The 14,212-nt window shown below is 32.9% G+C and overlaps 1 protein-coding gene across 2 annotated transcripts in view; it reads right to left on the bottom strand.

Moving 5' to 3' along the window:
• LOC149084197 (hemicentin-1-like) overlaps positions 1 to 14,212 on the bottom strand; it is a 425,960-nt gene that overhangs the window by 38,661 nt on the left and 373,087 nt on the right. The gene's annotated exons all lie outside the window — the stretch shown is intronic.

Here is a 14,212-nt window from a genome sequence, read left to right as displayed (position 1 = left end):
TGAAAGATTTCAGCGTTACCTATTCCGGTAGCATATGAAATCAATATAATATGCATATAAGAAGTAATATGCATTTGATAATGCATATATATATCAAATACATAGTTATTTTCAAGAATTGACTTCATTTTTATTAGGTATACTGTGTAGCAAATTTAATTAAGTAGATTAAAATTAACTGACTAGAAAAAAAACCCATTTGCATTAGATTTTGAACATGAAAAATTCTGGGATAAATTTCTCATTTGCATGCATTTATTTTATATCAAATATTTTCTCTAAATCGTAGTTTATTAAAATATGTAACGTAAGTTTTTCTCTATTTTAAAATATCTCGTGAAAAACTTATTCAAATATCCATCCCTTTTAAACGTTAGATTTTGTCATTGCTGTAATATGTTATAAAACTTTCGAATAGTTTATTTCTCTTCTATTTTTAGATTTAGAAAATGCGAAAAGTATTGAAATGATCCAACACAGAGTAATGCATATAATTTTGTAGATCATATTCTAAATGTCCCTTGAATGAAGAAAAATCGGGAAATTCCACATAGAGTATAACTATATCCACAGGAATTTATATAATATATTTCACCATTGAATTTTTTTAGATACTGTGTATCTAACTTTTCCATGAAAACCAAAATATATTAAATTCGATCTTCTATTGTTGTAGATCCTAAAATTTGCCGTAATAACCTTCTAATTTGATAAATCTTGAAATTTCAGATTTCAGTTTAATATATTAGTCATCATTGAATTAAATAAACTCACAGAAAATAAATAAAATGAATCTCTACCGAAATTATCAACTGCAGTTGCAAAATTGGTAAGGGAAGAAATTCACATGTACTTCAATCCTCAAAAATAGTGTAATTCTGATTAATCATAAAATATAGATTTAATTCATCTTCAAATTCGATTCAGTTGACTTGGGGAAATTCAAAAATATACATATGCCTTAATTTAAATTCAGCTCAATTTCTATGAATTAAAAAAAAATTCATATCTTCTCAACCTTTAAATTTAGATTAATTTTGAAAAATCTAGAAATTCACATATACTGCAATCCTAAAATTTATTTGGGTTGAAACGTTAAAAGAATTTTCCAAGAATTTTTCATAGTTATACTACTAATTGAAAAATCACAAAAAAAAAATAAATAAATAAACGATCAACATTAACAAAGCTTGTGGAACAAATCAGACAACAAAATGAAAAGATAATATTTAATTACAAAAACATCAATATTTTTTACTTTCCATTGAAAAATTTAGCGCTCTCTATGGGCTGAATAGAGAGTAAAAATTAAATAATTAAATGTTCGTAGGTACTGAAGACAACTTACATAGGCTCGCTTAGAGGTCAGTAACTACTTTCAAGTTTTTTCAAAGCCTTTTCTTGCCAACGTATTTGTCATTAATTTTAAATGTTTTATAAAATAAAAGTATTATATTAATTACATTATACATATACTGAAGAAACTTTGTTTCTGCAGTATTTGATTCGAATAAGCGGGGTCGATTGCATACATGAAAGTTAATATCAGAATATATATATATATATATATATACAGTATATTTAAGCATAGTGTAAAAATCTGTATAAAACTTCAGACAATGCTTTACATTCATAGCGTTCTATATTATTTATTTTACGCAATTTATTTTTATTCATGATGAATTTTATGGAAGCACAAACACTTCATAAAAATTTATAAAACCTCGTAACAGCAACAAATTCCTTTATGTATCTGATAATAACTTCCATTAGCCAAAAGATGTGCTCAACCCCATCCCACTCCTCCCCCGTTATGTGAAATCAGGGAATGGAAATTCCGAAGGGCTTTAAATGCCCACTAAATACTTTTTCATCCCTCTCCGAAACCTTCCAGAACAAAATCTCATCTGATCCTATCATTACAATTAAGAGCTCCTCTTCCCAAGAGATTTGTACCATCAGGTAATATTTTCGTTAAACCCTCTATATTTACCACAGGCCATAAAAAACCTTGTACCACCAGCTTTTTTCTTTTTACTTTTAAATTTTACTCCGTACTTTCCCTGGTATAAAATTATTTCAAAATCAATAAGCGTTAAGAAGTTACGGCCAGTCATTGTAGAAGCCTAATCTTCGTTAAGATTTCCATCCGATTAAAGTTTTTGGTTGAATATTTAGTTTCTCGCTTTTAGAAATAAATTTTTATCTTTGGTTAGTTTTGGTAGTACAAAGTTGAAAAGAAAATGGGAAAAAGAACTGTCTGTACATATACCGTCGTGGTTATTCATGAAGGCAATTTCGTTTAAACACGAGCGAAAAGGATATGAGAGTATTTAAAGTTAAGTAACAGTGATTAGGAATGAGAGCTCGCTCCTCTCAGCGCACACATACACGTACTCTCGTAAACTCTAATCTCCGACTAAGATCTTCTTTGTTTGAAACTGTATTCTTTATAAAAGGGCTACGTAATAATCAAATGCTTTCTGGCTCATCAGATATTCCTACGATGTTATTCGAAGGGTTGTGAAATTCCTCGCATCAAAAAACTAATCATAAGGGCTAATTATCCTACCTTCATTCCGGTAACCGTGTTCCCCGGAAGTATCTACTGTTTTATGAGTTTTGGGATGATATTCCAAGATTTTCCAGTTTCATGCAAGTATTTTGAGTTCAGCTGTGATCCGGATTTTGTAAAAGCAGTTGTGGATTTCAAAGTCGTAGGTAGCTTACAGAAACCATAGCATAAAAATGCGTGAAACATCACAGGTTGGTTATCAACAAATAGCAGTTAGGTTATATGAACATATGAAGCCAATTAGTAAATATATGTATTTCCTCTTCTTTTTTTTTGAGTCAAAAATATGCATTTTATTATGTATAAGTGTTTTTAATAGTTAGTGTATGGACACGCACCGATCATATATATCATTAGCTCTAAATGCTAGTCATGTTTGAATGTTTCTACCGAGAAAAATATGTCTAACAAAGAAAGGGTCCGAATGTTCAGTTCTCAAAAAATTACCAACAAAATTAAGTACATTCATCTCACTTAGAAACACATTAAGAAAATGCAGCGAATTGCAATTATTAAAGCCGCAAAAAATTGTTAAAAATGCTAACAGTCTAACAGATGCTAACTCTTTGGCTCTCGAGCTTCTCTTGGCAATACCTATAAAATACTTTTCTTTTTTAACTTTCTTTTCCTTCCTTTCCTCCAGATACTAGAAACTACGTTGTATTATTTCATTTCTTTGTCTTTGCTGTACTTGATCAAGCATTCTTTGAATGACGTCACCAAAACTCTAGGGTTGCGGGATTTTTAAATCCAGTCTAGGCCCGTATTGACGTTCATAATATTGATGCAGTATTGACAATTTTTTGTTCTTAATGAACCTTAATAATTCCACCGGATTCCTTTTTTTTTGTATTTTGTGTATATGAAATGAATAGAAACAGTGGTGGTTTCTTTTTTTTTAACTTTTTGAAGGTGTCGCCTTGGGACCCTTTCCTTGGAAGTTACTTGTTTATGATATGTTTATTAGGAGATGATTTCTTATAATCAGCTATCTATGCGACTTTCTCATAATTAACGATTCTTTTGTCTTCCTTACAATCTTTATCTTTCTTTTTTCTGACTATTTAGTAGATAACAATCTATTCCCATTTCTCAGTGATCTTTCGGCCTCTGTAAATATTTCTCGATGTCAAAATCACCGTTTCTGTTTTTTTTTGAGAATTTCTCTCCGCTATCACAGCTATTTTTCTGCTTGATTTAGTTTTATTTATTTATTTTTGCAGTCAGAACGATCTTTCTTCCTTTTTACATACTAAAATATTTCTTGAATTATGTCATATCCGACTGGTTTATTTTTTTTTACTAATCCTGGATAATCATGATTAGTGGAGCCGGGGATCCAATTAGTAGTAGTGATATTTCCACCCAATTGGTATTTATTTTTAAATTACTTGAATCAGTTATCTTTTGTAAAATTATTTGAATCACCATCGTTTCGTAAAATTATCTCAATCACCAATGTTTTGTAAAATTATTTCAATGACCAATATTTTGTAAAATTATTTCAATCACCAATGATTTATAAAATTATTTCAATCACCAATGATTTATAAAATTATGTCAATCAGCATTTCTGTGAAATAAATTCCTATCAATATCTTTATCATGCCTTTTTTTAAAAACACCGATGTTTGTGCAACTTTCTTATAGGCGGTGCGTATGTATTTTATACTTAGGAATATAAATGATATAAACATATATATGAACTGATGGTTCATAATAATTTCGAATGCATGCCTTTGTTAAAAAATATCTTCAAACTAATTTTTTTGAAAGAAACTCTTTCAATTCCTAATATTTTTATATATTTTATATTTATATTCCTAATATATTATAAATTTTCCTAATAAAGAAAGAAACTCTTTCTTTCAAGACGACAAAAAGAAGTATTTCTTACTTTCTTATAATAACATATCTTTCTGCCTTTCGAATAACTATTGATATTTTTCTTTATAATCAGCGGTATTTTTTTTCTAATAATCAGCGATATTTCTTTTTTAATAATCAGCGATATTTCTTTCTCTCGTTATCAGTGGCCCTTTTTATTTCATAACCACCGATTTTTTTGCCTATCTTAAAATCAAAAATCAGCGAATGCGAATAGATATTTCATAGTGAAATGAATGCATTTTTAGAATTTTGTTTGGCTATCTATACCTGAGATAGAACGTTTTTAACGTTGAAGTCTCATCACAAATACCATCAAACTACCCACTTGGCCGAACAAACTGGATTCTATATAGCAGAAAACACCATCTTTTTCATTTAAGGCACGCATTCTCTTGTCATGTAAATGAAATATTCGCATGATGAATTATTCACCTTAGGAGTAAAATATTATGATACGCATGAATGGCTTTAGACGCCCACAGCTTTGTTTTAAATGCACAGTATCCCTAATACTGATCCAACTTGTCGGATTCTCGAGTCAGTTTGTAACGCGATATATTCAAATATTCTCGACTTCAAAATGAATGCTCAATATAGGGACATGTGCGAAATGCTACTTCCAAGTAAAGGGTTTTTTGAAGACCGACTTCGAAGGGAAGAAGAGAGGTCCGACGCGAAATCCCATTTCACCGTCATAAATCATTCACACATATATCCCTTTGAATGACACGAATAAGTCCTTTTCCGGAGAGTAAGAAATATTGCCCGGATTGACCATTATGACGCAGTGAAAGATGACTGTGCTAAGAAGTGAAATATTGTTCTGGCATTCAAGAGATTCTAGGTCTAAAAGAAATGAAACAGCGGCCACTGCTTGTTCCATTTTCTTTAATATATCGTGCGGTCGATATAGTATAATGTATCTACTGTTAGAGAAGAAGTCCACGTCGCATGCACACGAGATATATTAATGAAATAGAAAATTGATTTCCTCGAGTGGGATAGTGTATGGCGTGCAGGGAAATAATACTGGGATCCAAATATTATGGCCCATTACTATAATATAGTGGAATAACTACTACTGTTGGGAGGAAGAAAAATGCTCATATATTTTGATTGGATGTGTATCATCCTCGATCATGGCTGTTATGTCACAAAAATACCAGACCGAAACCATAGTCGAAGCCAATAAGATTCATTATGGTGTTAAAGATCTGTAGTACACACATTCACAATCGAAGCGTGAGTTTCATAAATACATTCTTGACCAGCATTCTATCGTTGTCAGGGATTCACGATTCTCCGTTAGATGGTTCCAAATTTTTTAATACAGTGAATTTCGGTTTTTGTTCGGTGGTGGCGTATGATCCTACCAAGTGAATTTATATAATTTGAGAGAAGAAAAAAATAATATCCTATAATCAAAATGGCGTATAATAAAGGGTGGTTATAAATAAACTGGCACTATTCAGACGCATGTTACGCTCATTCTTATGGTGGTATTTTGATGAAACTTGGTATATATGATATATGGACCACGGCGAAAAGTTTTTCAATAGAAAAAGTTCAATTTTCGACCACCAGGTGCAGAAATGCCTCTTTATATCGTAGTTTTCTGTTTCCATGGTTCAAATAACATATGTACCAAGTGTCAGTAGTAAGTCTGAGAAGTGTCAATATAATTAAGTTGAGTAGGGTCAGTTTAATTATACTGATACTACACTCTGACCTATATAGCGCCAGTTGTGGTGGACGTATTGCACTGAAACTTAGTACACACATTATTTGGACCATGAGAAAAAGTTAACGGCGATAAAAAACTGCAACTTTTCTACCTGGTGGCCGAATATCTTGAACTATTTGTATTGAATCTTTCTTTTCCCCCATGGTCCATATATCCTATATATACCTAGTTTCATTACGTTTGAGTGGTGTCAGTTTATTTATAACCACCCTGTCCACATACGAAAATTTATGGTTGGTACATTTGTCACTAATAATGCCGTTTTTTGAGGAAATAAATTTTTGGTGAACGGTTTTTTAGAAGAAATGTTGAATCTTCTATTAACATCCATCACCCTCTGTACTCTGGAAGAAAAATTATGTTTAGTCGAACATCTCGGAAAGAAAAATCTGTAAGAATACATCTATATAAGACTCAGCAGTCTATAAATCGTACCAAAGAATTCAGATGTGTGTGTGGGGTTTTTTTTTTTTTTTTTTTGTACGTACGATCTATTGATAAACACGGAATTCAGATGTTAAATCGAGAGTTACCAATAAAACACATTCTTTGAAGATGTTCAAAAAATTATTTCAACCATTTTATTATTGAATAAACAGTAATATCACGATAACAAATAATATCTACGATAGTGGCAGTAGAAAAGCAACAATTCTTTGCAAGTAAGAACTAGATGTGATTGCTTGCGATACTATTGTGCATCGTCGGGTACTTCCAGGAAAAATAAGCAGTAATAAAGATGGTAAAAAAAGAGGATATCAATCAATCATAGAAGAAAAATAGTATAAACAGAAAAGGGGGGAAATAGTTTTGGTATAACTAATGTTGCTTAAACGCCCCCCCCCCGCCCATTCAATAATACAAAAGGGTTGCTTCCTCACGCATTTCTAAGGATACTCACACCTACCATTGATTTCCAGAGGTGCAAGTATAAGCTTACGTCTATTAGTCTTTCATAATATGGAAGGCATACTACTACTACTTAACCGTACATGCACCTCGTACACATTCATTTCTAACGAATCGGCACATGCCGGAATGTGTGTTCTGAGTGAGTGAATGTGTGGCCCTAACGTGTCTATGTTGTAGAGTTGCGCTAGTGTCGTGCTCATGCTGCCATCTGTCTTCCATTTTCTGAAGTAACGATGGAGAAAGCTTGAATTTTCATGTTACGTCAGAATCGTGTTGTAGGCCTGCCTGCTCTCTGCGGAGAGACTATTTTGAATGTGAGACCGGCTCGAATTTGCGCTTCGAAGCTGGAAAACCACAGAAAATAAACTTCAGCCGACCACCGCTCTGCCGTCAACGGGGTTCGAACCTTGATCCTCAGGACGAAAGTCCAGCACGTGGAAAATATAAAATGGAAGTACCAAATTATACACCATATATTTTCCATACCGTGGAAAACATACTAGGCATTTCTAGCGTTGAACATGCCGCTTACAAATTTTATAGTGTGCATAAGCATCATATGCATATCTAGATACAGGCAAGTCACCTTCAAATTTCTTAGTGATACGCAAGCTTAGTGAGCTTACGCATTTGTAGCAGCAGCCTCCTTACGTCAGCCACGTACTTCTAGGAAGAAAGAAAAATTGGAGATTTTAATGGTACGCACTCTTTATATACAATTAAATTATCCAGTGACAGAGCGTGGCACCTTTTATACTCACGAAACATACACAGTATTAGGGACAGGTAAATATCCTACGGAAATTACTAGGAATGCAAAGAGCCTACTTATTTGGTATTTGCATGCATATGCATATCTCTTACTTATTTCTGAGGGTACGCAAGTCCCTTAGATTATATGTGGGAGCGAGAACGGCTACTGTACTTACAACATATTACCCATGCCTTCTATGCATTTGTACGAGTACACAAGCTTCCTCTAATTTATTTAGAGGAATAGAGTATGTCTTATTTCTAGACATATTCAAGATTTTTTAATTTTCAGGGGTACCAGGGATTTCTACACATTTCTAAGTGTTAACATATCTTACACAGTAATGATTTCTCGGAGCGTTTGCAGATGGTATTTGAAAAACGGAAGGTTGGAAATCATTGCCCTATATTGATCAGTTCAATTATTCCACAAAATGAAACCAAAAAAAATTCTTCCATTGAGAAAAATTCTCAAATGATTTTCCTTCACAGCTGAACATATCGTATTCCGTACAGACTCGCATGTTGCGTTCGATTCTTCGCACTTTATTCATTAGGAAATTAACCCATTATTATAAAAAAAAATCGATGATTCACACTAAGACGTATTTACAATGCCCCCAAAAAATAATCGGCAGCATATTTACTAAGGGGTATATATTTTATCCAGCTTTAGAATCGATATATACATTATATATATGTACTTTGCTTATCAAGAGAAGTACAGTGTTTTTAAGCGGAAGGAAAAAAAAATCGAAAATCTTTCTCTCGAAAAGCGATAGCTTACAAAGACCCATTACACTAGCATTTCTGTCAAATAAAATGTGACCCAAGGCTAAAGTAAAATAAAGAGTATAACGGGAAATAAAAAAAAAATGTGCATATACATATAATGTTCTATGATGCGTGCGACCGGCCATGCAAGAAATATTCGATTTTAATATTAGCAGAACCAACAAAAAACGAAACCGAAGATATTGATCAAAGATCAGGAGCCTCTTTGTAGAGTCCTCTTTAACGATTGATGTGCGTATCTGCTCTTTTTTCGCACCCTTTTAATATATTTTCAACGAGAGATATTCTCTTTTTAACCTTTTTGGAGCAAAGGAAGATATTAGAGAAGAAGAATAAGAAGATCATTTTCTTATAATTTATAGATTTCTGCAGCTTTTATTATTCTATGGCCTTTGTCATCTTTGTCTTTTTTAAGGATTTTGTTTTATTCATTTTTTTTTTTTCGATTTATGGAAAAAAACTTGTCTTTGATCTCCGTCTTTTCTTTTAGCGTGATCGTTATTGGATCATTTAGTATGGAATTTTTCCTTGTTTTATATCTCCATGTCGTTCTGTTCAATAATTTTGCCTGTAGATTGTGAATTACATTCTTCGATTGAATTGGAAATTGCTTATCTTATGATTTGCATATAAAATGAAATTACCAAGTATATAAGTGATGTTTTATTATGTATTTAGCCTTTATTTATAAGGGTATTATTTTAAAAGAAGGCGAATTTTTTCCCCTCATAGAGAAATGTTGTATATCAGGGGGTGACAAACATTTTTATCCCGTGGGACAGAAGGCTAAACTTCAATGTATATATGTGTATTGATAATTACCTAATTCTCCTTGCCACATTTTACTAGCGAACCGTTGACGATAGACGCGTACTTCGAATTTGAAAAATTATTCAAATAACGTGCAGAACGCAGATACGTCACTTATGTTGCAAGGGTTTGTAGTTATCAAAATACAAAACTTTTTACGCACGCACCCCATCCTCAAAACCTAATAAGAAAGGTGTTGCTCTGAGTCTCCTGAGGTCAACAAAAACTAAAGAATCCCACGTTTCTAAATTCAATATTCCCAGAGATATTTTAATTCAAAAAATGAAAGGAAATTTGAGGAAGAACAGCACAAATCAGGAAAAAAATTAATTTTCCGTAAGTTTATGCTGTCCTTTTCAAACTTTTCTCCGACTTACTAATCTAAATCTAATGTTGCAAGAAATCTAAATCTGTCTTTAACTCATAATCAATCATGTCAGAAAATCATCGAGTCCTGTTGAATTATTGCAGAAAATAGTCGAGTCATACTCAGACATTTCTAAAAGGAATAAATAAATAAACCCTGACAATAATCAAACATTTAATCCCCAATCAGTAAGAGCCATAATCACCTCTTACAAGAAGTCACCGAATCAAAATCAAATATTCAAGAAAATTCTCGAAAACGTAATCAAATATTTCAAGAGTTACAATTTTACTGACCGGTAAGACTTATTCGCTCATTAAAAAATATTTTATACAATAGTATACAATCAAAAATTATATTAACATTAATAATGTACTAATTATATAACACAGATTAAAAAAGTAATGTATATATAATTTAAAAAAATATATAATACATTAATATAAAATACAAATACTGCATTAATGTAATAAATACAGTATATCATACTGTGAAATCAGAGAATATTTGTACCAGAGCATTCAAGAACTCCGTGTGAGGGAAAATCAATTTGACGATTAGAAGATACCCCCAACGTTAAAAAAAATAAAATTTTATGAAATGCAAATTTTGTTTTCGGGTAAGAGTTAATACACACTGAGTGATTCAGAAATCAACGTTTTTTTCAAAACGGGTTCGACTGGATATTGCACCCAGGATATATATATATATATATATTATCCTGGGTGAGATAAGCACAAAAATCATTGGTATTATGACGGGCTTCATTTGAACCCTAGAAGAAAATAGTTGTAATTATGCATACTAGATGGCGATGCATACATATGGACGAATAAAGCGTATATGCATTTTCAGTGCTAAAATTTTTTGTTGTGTTCTTATACGAATATTTTATTTTTTTTCTGTTGTCACTGGATGGACAAGACACAGTCGCACTTGGTTTATTCGAAGTCTAAAGTCACTGGAAAAAACATTGAATTATCCAATTAATTTCTCTGGGATCCAAAAATTACTACAGGTTGCATCTAAATAATCAATTTTCATGTAGGATAATGATTATTAGTTATTAAGAAACTGTTCCCAAAATTTTTCTTATCACTCTTACGCTTTCACAGAAACATTCCTTCGTTGAAGTATTACAATATTAACATTCCGATACTTTCTAGTCTTAATGATGACAAAAAAATCCAGATTTTGAATGTTACACCTTGATCTACAGCAAGGGTCTTCAAACTTTTTCTAGTCGTGAGCACTGCCTGTAACTATCATAAAAAAAAGAGCACCCTTACGGAAAGTTTGAGATAGAAATGCATGAAATCAGGATGATTTCAATCCATAAATGCAATTTGTACGAGGCTTTCCAACTGGAACGTTGATCAAATACTCTCGAACACAAAATCGGACATGAGCATCTAGCACTCTAGGGGCTTCAGTGAGCGCAGTCACGACCAACAGGCTGAAGATGCCTGATCTATATTGAAAAGCATAATCGGTATCAAGTGGTTCACATTCCCTATGCACTCGAGCTGAAGAATGTTAAAATTAACATCAAATTATCAAAAAAAAAGCTATATAAAAAAAACAGAATTTTCAACTTGTCTTTAAAAATTTGTTGTCTTCCCCAGAATCGAACCTGTGGACCTGTTGGCAATCTTTATCGTGGTAGACTATGATACCATCTTACCACTCGGACAAACTATACTAACAGGAATATGACATTTTAAGATGTTTCGGACTTCTGAAACACCCTTTACATCCCAGTCTATGTAATGCGCAATAATAAAACATTATAAATATGATCTGATAACATGTTTCTTTGTTTCTTAATTAAGTTGTTTCCCCATCTAATTTTTACTGTAAAAAGTCTTGCTCTTCGCAGTTACCTGCGTCATATCGGGACAATTAATTTACTCCGATTTTAAAATTTTAATCAGATTGTTCAATTAATTGAAGTACTGTTCGTTAAAAAGACATATTTTTTCCAAAGATATACAATATATTGTTTAATAGTCCACAAGTCCATAGACACGTTTGAAATCTTCATTAACGAAAAGCCCTCGAAATATTCTGCCCGTATCTTCCATAAATCTTGTTTTGTTCTTTGATTCTCTTTCGAGAATTTGTGAAGTACTTATTATACTTTTTTTTTTTAAATGCCTAATTATGTTTCGCAACTCATTAATAATTGAAGGGACCACAATTAGAACAGTCGTCTCGTTCGTTCCGAATTTGGTGATTCCACTGACTGGAACCTTCCCTTTTATTTGGAGTGTAGTGGAGAGAGAGAGAGAATGCTTTATCTCCTATAAACAACTGTTTGTTCCACTCTCTCTCTCTCTACCTACCTATCTATCTCTATGCATTTTAGGAGAGGCAAAGGAGAGCAAGTTTAATGAGCACCGGAGAATTAATTGGCAATTATCTGGACACCTCACTATCTCTGGGACTTAAGTAAGATTTGAAAATTCACGCTCGAACGGCGAGAGGGGCTTCAATTTTTAAATCTGATTGATAATCCGATAAAATCCTACCAGAAAATACGCAGGGCTTTAAATTCTCAGTAACTAAAGGGAGGGTTTTAGCCAATATAACGCCAATTATCGAGCACTTTTATTGCACGTTTATTCTGATCTTTTGGCATGTTCGAGGTTGAATCTTGTGGTATTTACATGAATGGATTCTAAAGAAATATGATCAGCATTTTATTTCAAGAAATCTCATAACGTTGAAGAAAGTCATGTATAAAATATAGATTTCTTTTCACCCACAAGCTTATCTAAATGAATATTTTGTTGAACTCATGACTTTTTTGTTCGTGAATACAATCAAATTTTAATATAATTTATCATATTACGATAAATCTATTTTTTTCTTGAAATGTCCATCGTGATGGGATTAATTTCTTTGGGGAATTCTGGAAACGACACTCAAATTGTAATAAAATATTTATATGACACTATTCTCTCAAACAAGATACATATCAATCAAATTATGGTGGCATATCATTACTCATTCACGTTATTTTACTCTGATTTGACCCACTACTACTGCAAATACTCCGCGCATGCATAATCTAACATAATTACGCGATCCCGTGCTGAATTTCAGACATGCGAAATGGACAACAGCATGTCAAGATGTTAATGATGCAACAGGAGAGAACCATAATTAACATCAATAAAATCCCACCAGAAGATACGCAGGGCTTCAAGGTCTCAATAAATAACGAGAGGGAATTCTTACATAGTAGCCTATGTACCGCTAATTATTTTATATACCGCAGGAGCTTTATTTTCAAAAGGAAACATTTCCACTTCTTTTCGGCATGCTCAGTTCAACTGTTTCTGATTCTTTGGCATGAGCTCTGTCGGATTATGCAACAAGATTTATTCAAACGGGGACATTTTTGGTAGAAATTAAAATGAAAGTTCGCCATTTCTAATAAAAGGGGAACATATCCGTCTTGCTCATTCATTTCGGTGTCTTTTCATTCAAAAGGGAACGTAACAAAGCAGTTGTCTTATTGACGTTAAGGATTTTTTCCCCCTTCAAAACGGCACATTTTTTCAATTACGCATTCACATTCGTATTCTACACTAGAAACACTCGATAACGGACACTCATGGAAACAAAAATATTGTCCGCTAACGAGGAATGTCCGTTCATGAATAGTAAAATAGATTGAGTCCTGTCGATTTAATTGAAAAAAGTGTCCGTTATGAGAGGGCTCACTGTAGAATGATCGTCGTTCCTAACTTCGAGGTGCGAATGCAAGCCGATCTCCCATTAAAAAGTCTCGACACAGAGAGCAACAGGCCTACAACGGTAAAATCATCAAACATTATACTTCAGTCATTGTTCGAAAAAGATGTGGTAGATGGCAGCACTATAACAAGCATTACACAGGAACAAGCTTCACGTTAGGTTCACAACACGGACACGCACATTCCAACATTTACCAATTCGTTAAAAGTTCCGTAGAGGAATATGGACGAGGTATACGTGTGGTTCAGTAGTAGTGGAATGATCGTATTTCTTATGTTACTCACGAGAGAGTAGTAACGGTACCTACCTTAGATGGGGAAACCTTTTGAAATCAACCGGTGGAGTAGAAATCCCAAATTTCCAGACGTGACCAGCTCCAATTTTAAATCGAAAGGTAGCATTTCTAAAATGTGACTGCAAATAACTCCTTTGAATTTTGATCAAGAAATATAATATTTAAATATTTTTATACCACTCCGGTATGCAGCCTGTTGCGCTATTTCCAACTTCTTTAAAACAGTCCATCCCGGGAAAAAAAGGTTTTTACTTCTACCGTAAATTTAGCAATTGTAGAAATGTTCCCTTTTAAAACAGGTTATTC

Source organism: Pholcus phalangioides, unplaced genomic scaffold, assembly GCF_987345545.1.
Source record: "Pholcus phalangioides strain wild (caught in Gottingen) unplaced genomic scaffold, Ppha-v1.0 ptg000008l_1, whole genome shotgun sequence".
NCBI classification, from domain to species: Eukaryota; Metazoa; Arthropoda; class Arachnida; order Araneae; family Pholcidae; genus Pholcus; species Pholcus phalangioides.
Note: the sequence above shows the minus strand (reverse complement) of the source record. Positions and strands in the feature narration are given on the sequence as shown.